This window comes from Cucumis sativus, chromosome 5, assembly GCF_000004075.3.
Source record: "Cucumis sativus cultivar 9930 chromosome 5, Cucumber_9930_V3, whole genome shotgun sequence".
NCBI lineage: Eukaryota > Viridiplantae > Streptophyta > Magnoliopsida > Cucurbitales > Cucurbitaceae > Cucumis > Cucumis sativus.
This window is the reverse complement of record NC_026659.2, coordinates 11,250,965-11,258,272: the sequence shown is the minus strand read 5'-3', so window position 1 is coordinate 11,258,272 and position 7,308 is coordinate 11,250,965. Positions and strand designations below refer to the sequence as shown.

The window sequence follows — 7,308 nt, the reverse complement described above, 5'->3', positions numbered from 1 at the left end:
AATAGAACAAAGCGGCAAAATATTTACACTGTATATAATAATTTCAAAAACGGAAAATCTCATAGGCCCACAATGAAAAATTTTAAAAATGTCCTCATTAATCGGCATCCAGCGCAAGTAATATATTTGAGAAACCATCGTTTAATATTTGAAAAACAATCATTTAGATTTTACTATTATTTTCTAGACTACCGTTTAGATTTGGCTTTCCAAATCTAAAAGATCTTTTAATAATTGTTTTATACACAATCGTTTAGATTGATTGTTTAAATTTGGGTTGCCAAATCTCAAGATTTTTTGAAAAACGATCGTTTATATTTGGTACACAATCATTTAAATTTGAGTAGCTAAATCTAAATGATTTTATAAAAATAAAATAAAGTCAACCTATATTTTATAACAACTTTAAATCTAATAAACATAGTTCTAAAATCATATCTTTAGTTAAAAACATTGAATTTATATTTAAGTGTTGCTCAATTTTACAACTACGTTATATTTGCACTTTTTAATTTGATCTCAATGAAAACAATAAAACATTTATTAAATTCAAAGATTAAAAATTTAATAAAAAAAATTGTTGATAATCTTTAAAATATCGTTTAGATTTGGGTTGCAAATTTAAGTAATCAACTCTAAACGATCGTGTTCTAAAAATATAAATAATCGTGCACAAAAAAAATTGAAAAAAATCATTTAGATTTGACTATCTAAATTTAAACAATCAAATCTAAACAATCATGTGTCAAATCTAAACGATGATGTACAAAAAAAAATATTGAGAAAACTTATTTAGATTCGACTATCCAAATTTAAATTGTTAAATCTAAACGATTGTGTACTAAAAAATCTTGAAAAAAATCGTTTAGGTTTAGGTAGTCAAAGCTAAACAATCGTGTAGTAAAGAATAGTCAAATATAAACGATCATTTCCCAAATATATTATGGGCGTTGGATGCCAATAAATCTCGAGGCATCTTTTATATTTTTCATTGTGAGCATGTGAATTTTTTTCGTTTTCAAAATTTTTCTATAATGTGTAAATATTTTATCGCTTTTAGTTATATTTTTTAAAAGTCCCATATATATATATATCAAAAGAAAGAAAATATAGATAATTTCAAAAGAAATAAAGGTCTTGACACATGTAACTAACGTCTGTGTATTGTACTATCCTAAAAACAAGTTTTAGAAGTTTCTCATTATTTAAAAGTAACATAAAAAGAAATAAGTGCAAGATATAAATTGTGAAATAAAATGCACTCGAAAACTGCGTTATTTAGAGTAGTTTTTAAATTATGTTTTCAAATTTGAGGTTGTTTTCTAATTATTCTTAGGATTTGAAAAAAAAACAAAGAGATTTAGAGATCAAGGATGAAAACACAAATAATTGAATTTTAGACTAATTAAAAAATTAACATGTGTGTCCAAACTTAAAATTGAAGACATAAAATTTGTGTCACATATTTTCATTATGACCCTTGCATCAAGTTAATTATTTTGATCTAATTAAATATTATTTACTTGGGTTAAAGTTCAATTGAGCTTAAAAAAATAAGTTTAATTTAGTCCAAAGACTAAATAGAATCTAAATTCATATTTTTGAGCTCATGGACCTAATACATGGACCAACTAAACCCAAACTCATAAAGTTCATCAGAACTCTATAAATAGAGAACTTCTCTTGATTTATAAAGGTTATAAAATTTTTATAATAGAAGAAAGGTCTAGAGATAATTTGTAACACCCCAAACCCTAACGTATGTTATTTTAAGAAATCTTGTTTAATTCAAGATTTAATTTTTTTTTAAAGAAAAGAAGTTATGGGTGAGAAAGAAATTTGAAATTTATAATATATATTTATTTTATTATTTTAATTATTAGTTATTAAATAAATAAAATAAAATAAAATTTCCCCTTCTTCATCGCGCGCAGCCCCCACCCCCCCCCCCCCCCCATTTTTTTCCATTTCCCTTCTCCTTGCCTTAACTGCCGACCACCACTGCTTCCCTTCTTCTCTTCTTCTCCGTCTGCAATTCCCGACCTCACGCCGCCGCCTAGCCGTCTGCCTTCCCGACCTCACGTCGCCGCCTATCCGTCTGCCTCTCCGATCTCACGATTTTTGCCTAGTTCGTCTACCGGCTGGGGAGTATCTGCTGCGTCTCCGTCCGCCAACCACCAGCGCCGCCAGCTCTTCGTCCGCTAACCGTGAAGCAACGGTTGTTGGGTGCCTGTCGTGAACCAAACCGAGGACCTCAGATCCAACTTTTCGCTCGCGCTTCTCAACATTCGACCAAGTCGTCTACACCGGTCTGCTCCCTGAAGGTAGCCACTCGTGAACTACGCGTTGAGTTTCTTCCTCATACTGCCGCAGGTAGTAAACCCACGCCATTCGATTGGGCTGTCTGCCTTGCCACGAGTCATCAAATTTTGGTTGGTAAGATTAAAGTTATGAAATTGTAGTCGTTTTCAAAACAATTTAAGTATGGGTTGTGATGTTTTCAAGGTGTTCAAACGTTACAGTTGGGTTAATTGACTAATTTGATAAATTATTCTTTAAGGTGTTGAAGGTAACGTTGGGTCACTTGAATTCACAACCAATTTGTGAATTTTGAATTCGGTTCGCTAAGCTAAAATTTACTTTGAGGAAAGTAAGTGAGATATGTTTCGTGAAAGTAATCGAATTTCGTATTGTTATGCTTAGGATTGTTTCGTGGACGTTAGTTGATTAAGGAGCTTCCCTAACTTTGAGGTAAGGGACTTTCTACTGGACTCACCTATAGTTTTGAGTTATGTTGGATTGTATGGTTATATCGAAATTTAGTAGAGAGGATGGTTATGATATATACATTTGGATGTAGACTCATTGTTTAGTGTATATTGTGTTTAGCTACATATATATTTATGTATGGATTGATGTGGATTTGGTATTGAGTGCATGTTGTGACTGATTGGATATGTATATATACACATATGGATGTTGAATGACAGAAAGTTATAGATGTTTCTTATATAAACGTAGGATGGAACTGTTGGGTTGTTTTGACTGAATATATGATATACGGTTATGGTTGTGTTTCTGTAAATTGAGGAAAGGTCGTGATTGTGTCCTTGTAGACTGAGGTGGATGTTATGATTATTTAGTTTGTTGACTGATGTACTTATATGCTTCTGACTGGCCTTGGGCTAAATTAGAGTAAGGTGATTACTGAGGGTTAAGTGAAGAGTTTTAAGCGATGGGGACATTTAACTGAATTGAAATTTGACTGTTAAGATGTTTAGATTGAATTAAGGGAAAATTATTAATTTCCTATTGGACAATTACCTTGTCAGTGTCCTACGGGATCACCACCTTTATGTGCCTCCTTCGGGATCACAAGACTGATATATGTATCCTTCGGGATCACTAGACTGATATGTGTTTCTGCAGAACACTAGACTAATTATGTGTCCTTCGGGGCGTTAGACTGATTGTGTGAATCCTTCGGGATCATAACACTGTGACTGTGCAGGGTATTCCATAGAGAGCTAATAGTTTATTTTCCCCTAACAAGACCAGTAGTGGGTCTCTTACTGAGTATGTTTATACTCATTCCTTTATGTTTAATTTTTCAGGCAAAGGTAACAAGGGTGGCAGACCGACGAGGGGCAGGAAGGAAGAATGTTTCTATTTTACTTTCGCTTATTGTTTGTTTTTTTTTTTTCGTGTTTTGTTTTTAGTACTTGAAACTGTTTAGAAACATTTTATAGTTTAACTGCATACATGAAATGATGGTTTGTAAATCCTTCTTGAAAGTTTTGGATATTTTAAACCGGGCCCAGATATAAATTTTACTTTTTGAAACTTTGAATTTGTTCAAAATTTAGATTTTTATGTAAACTCAGGACTTTGTTAGAAATTAACGACTTCGACTTAGTTAGAAAGTTGGGTCGTTACATAATTATCCCAAGAGCTAGAAAACTTCCTAACTCTTGAACCCAACCATCCCTTCGAACTTCAGGAACATCACATGCTTCCCTTTCTCAAAACAAGCGTATGCGTTTATCCGTAAGAAAATCGGATTATCAAATAGTAGAGATCAAACCACATAGCATCAAATCAACACAAACACAATATAAGACAAGTTCAACTCCATGAATTAGATTCCTTGAGAAATGTCATGTGAACATAGTTAAAACAAACAAATTTTGCCCATTAAACTCAAGATTGGGCTAAAATCTTCAAAGTGGGTAAAATTTTAAAGGTGATTGTGTCATCTAATATAAATGTTAAGCAAGATGTTCATGCTACCATAAACATTACAAGTAATTAACAAAAGTTTATAGGGGTAGGAGTGGAGTGTTTGAGGCAATGTTTAGTTTTAGTTTTAGTTGAAGGATTACAACTTTAAATAACTCACATAACTTTCACTAGTCTTCTACCCCAAAGGGTGTTTGTTTCAAGGATTAGAAAGTTCGTAGACTAACTTTCGAACACCACCTCTGATGATCCTTTTCGACCAATTTCTAACCACCACCTCCAGTGACTCCATTGGTAAACAGTCATGTCACGTTGAACTAAACTTATAAATTCATTCCTCTTTGAATAGAAAAGCAATGAATGCACTCATTGCTAAATTGCTTGAGCCGAAGTAAGGAGATGATACCCCACAAATCGGATCCTTGCAACATTTTAAAGCTCTAAAGAAGGCCAATGAAACAACCAAAGGAGGCCTACTCCATGGAAATGTAAATATAAATGGGAGAGAGGTTGTTGCCATGTTTGACACAGGCGCAAGCCACAACTTCATGAATGTGCATGAGGCTAAGAGACTAGGCCTCAAGTTTGCGAATGACCAAGGGACTGTAAAGGCGGTAAACTCCGAAGCTAAGGCCATTGAAGGAGTAGCAAGAGGCCTGATAGTCAAGATTGGAGACTGGCAAGGTAAGCATGACTTCACCGTGCTACCCATGGATAACTTTGATATCGTGCTTGGCGTAGAGTTCTTTGATTGGGTAATTGCTATCGTTGACTCTTCCGGATGTACTCTTACAATAGTGGATGGTAAAATAACAATCATCCCACTAAAGAAGGGAAAGCCGGTGATCAGGCTGTCGGCCATGCAAAACAAGAGAGGAGTCACTAAAACTCAACGTCAGGTAGTTACCCCAAAAGAAATACCATCGGAGGAGAAAGGTTATAAACCTACAATCCCAGAAGTACACGAAGTCCTTGAGGAAAAGGACGTTATAACGACTGGGTTGCCAAGAAAAGTAGACCAAGAGATCGAGGCGAAACCAGGCAACGCCAATGCAGTCGATGACGTCGTAAGCTAGAAAACAGAATTGGCTGCTATAGTTACAAGCATGCCCATAAGTGACTTCCTTGACAAAATCAAGGAAGGATTGAAGAATGATCCAACAGCCAAGAACTTACTAAAGTTGGCCAAGGAGGGAAAGACCAGACGCTTTTGGTAGAGCAATGGTACCCTCTTGACGATCAAGAATCGATTATTTGTGCCACGATAGGGATCCTTGCGAAATGATATCTTGAAGGAGTGTCATCATTCTCTATGGGTCGAACATCTAGGTATGAACCAAACTTTTGCCCTAAATCATGACAAGTATTATTGGCCGAAAATGCAAGATGACATCGAAGCATATGTCAAGACTTGTCTAGTATGCCAACAAGACAAAGAGGAACAGCAACTCCCAGCGGGGTTACTTGAACCTTTGCCCGTAGCAGAAATACCTTAGGATAGTGTTACAATGGACTTTATTGTAGCATTACCTAAGTCCTAGGGGTTCGGAAGCATCATGGTAGTAGTGGACAAATTCAGTGCAACATTTATTCCATGTCCACCAGATGTGAAAGTTGATGAAGCTGCTAGGTTGTTCTTCAAAAATGTGATGAAGTTATGGGGGATGCCTAAAAGCATCATCAACGATCAAGACCCCCACCTCATAGGCAAGTTTTAGCGGGAATTCTTTAAACTCGTGGGGACAGACTTGAACTTCTCTACCAAATAAGATAATATTGTAGAGATATTGAATGAAATATTAATTAAATATGACTTAAGTAATTATATTAATATAAATCTATAAGATATTGGAGAGATGTTTATTCAAATAAGATTTGAATGAAATATTAATTTAATATAATTTAATTAATTATTAACTAATTGATTAATTGTTAATTAATTAGTATATTTGATAATAAAATCTCAAGATTCTTTTCTACTTCTTTTCCTATTTCAACAAGGAAAGAGAGTTATAAATATCTAGAAAAAAACAGTTTTCTTTAACGAAATTCATCAACAAAAAAGTCAATGCTTTTTCTCTCTACAAAAAAAAAAAAGAGTTTTTCTAAACTTTTTTCCCATCTCAATTGGTTCCCACAAACCAATCCCATCCTAGAGGATAGGAAGATATCTGACGGATGGTGTCTTCAATTCGGTGATTTGTAGATTTAGAGACGTCATCGAAAGTAAGTTCTCCGTATCCTTTAATTTAAAAGCATGCTTAGTGTTTATTTAGAATTTTGATTCTAAAATTTTTCCAATATACTGGTATTTTAAGATTCGCAAATTAATTTGAGTAACGGTTCTTTAAATTCTTCCGCTGCAATAGAGCTTTTATCCCTTCAGCATCGAGTTTAGGAGATGAACATGAATGAATCAAATTCACATGTGAATAAGAGGGATTCTAAGGATATGAAAGTATGGTTAAGAAATGTTTAAAAAATTTGAAAGTTACTACACATACCAATAAGGTGTACATTCATTTTCAATATCTCAATCAAAGAAACTTCAAAGTTAAGCTTGTTTAGCTTAAAGAAATTATATGTCGGATGGTCCATTTGAAAATTTTCGTGTAACTCATATGAGTGAGGACAAAACATACTGAAATGACATATATTGGTTTGTAGGGATAACTTCGATTCTTTAAAAATTTTTAGACAAGCATGATGTAGCCAATCCGACCACCAAATTCTAGGCCTTAAGCATGACATTTTATTACTAATTCATATTCTTCTTCAAAAACTCCACCAAAGTAAAAGAAAAAAAGTAATTTATAGTATAATTCTTTATAAATAAGCTAAGGGAACAAAACGTGTGGAGGTGAGCGAACGAAACCTACTCAAGGATGAATTATACTATTATACTCAAGGATGCAAATCATGATTAGAATCGAGGAGGAACTAGACTTGGTTTTGAAAAACCCAAAACGAAAAATGAAATGGATATAAGATACAACTTTAGTAATTCAAAATATTTACCCAAATTTTAATAGAATGCCTAAATTGATTCATACAAACTGATGATTTCTT

General features: G+C 33.8%; 1 long non-coding RNA gene across 1 annotated transcript; it reads left to right on the top strand.

The window, feature by feature from the left end:
- The first annotated feature begins 1,947 nt into the window (after positions 1-1,947).
- LOC105435397 lies at positions 1,948-3,843 on the top strand. The gene is made up of 3 exons (XR_969397.2): positions 1,948-2,436; positions 2,704-2,751; positions 3,615-3,843. It is a non-coding gene; the product is annotated as an uncharacterized LOC105435397 (long non-coding RNA).
- The last annotated feature ends 3,465 nt before the right edge of the window (positions 3,844-7,308 follow it).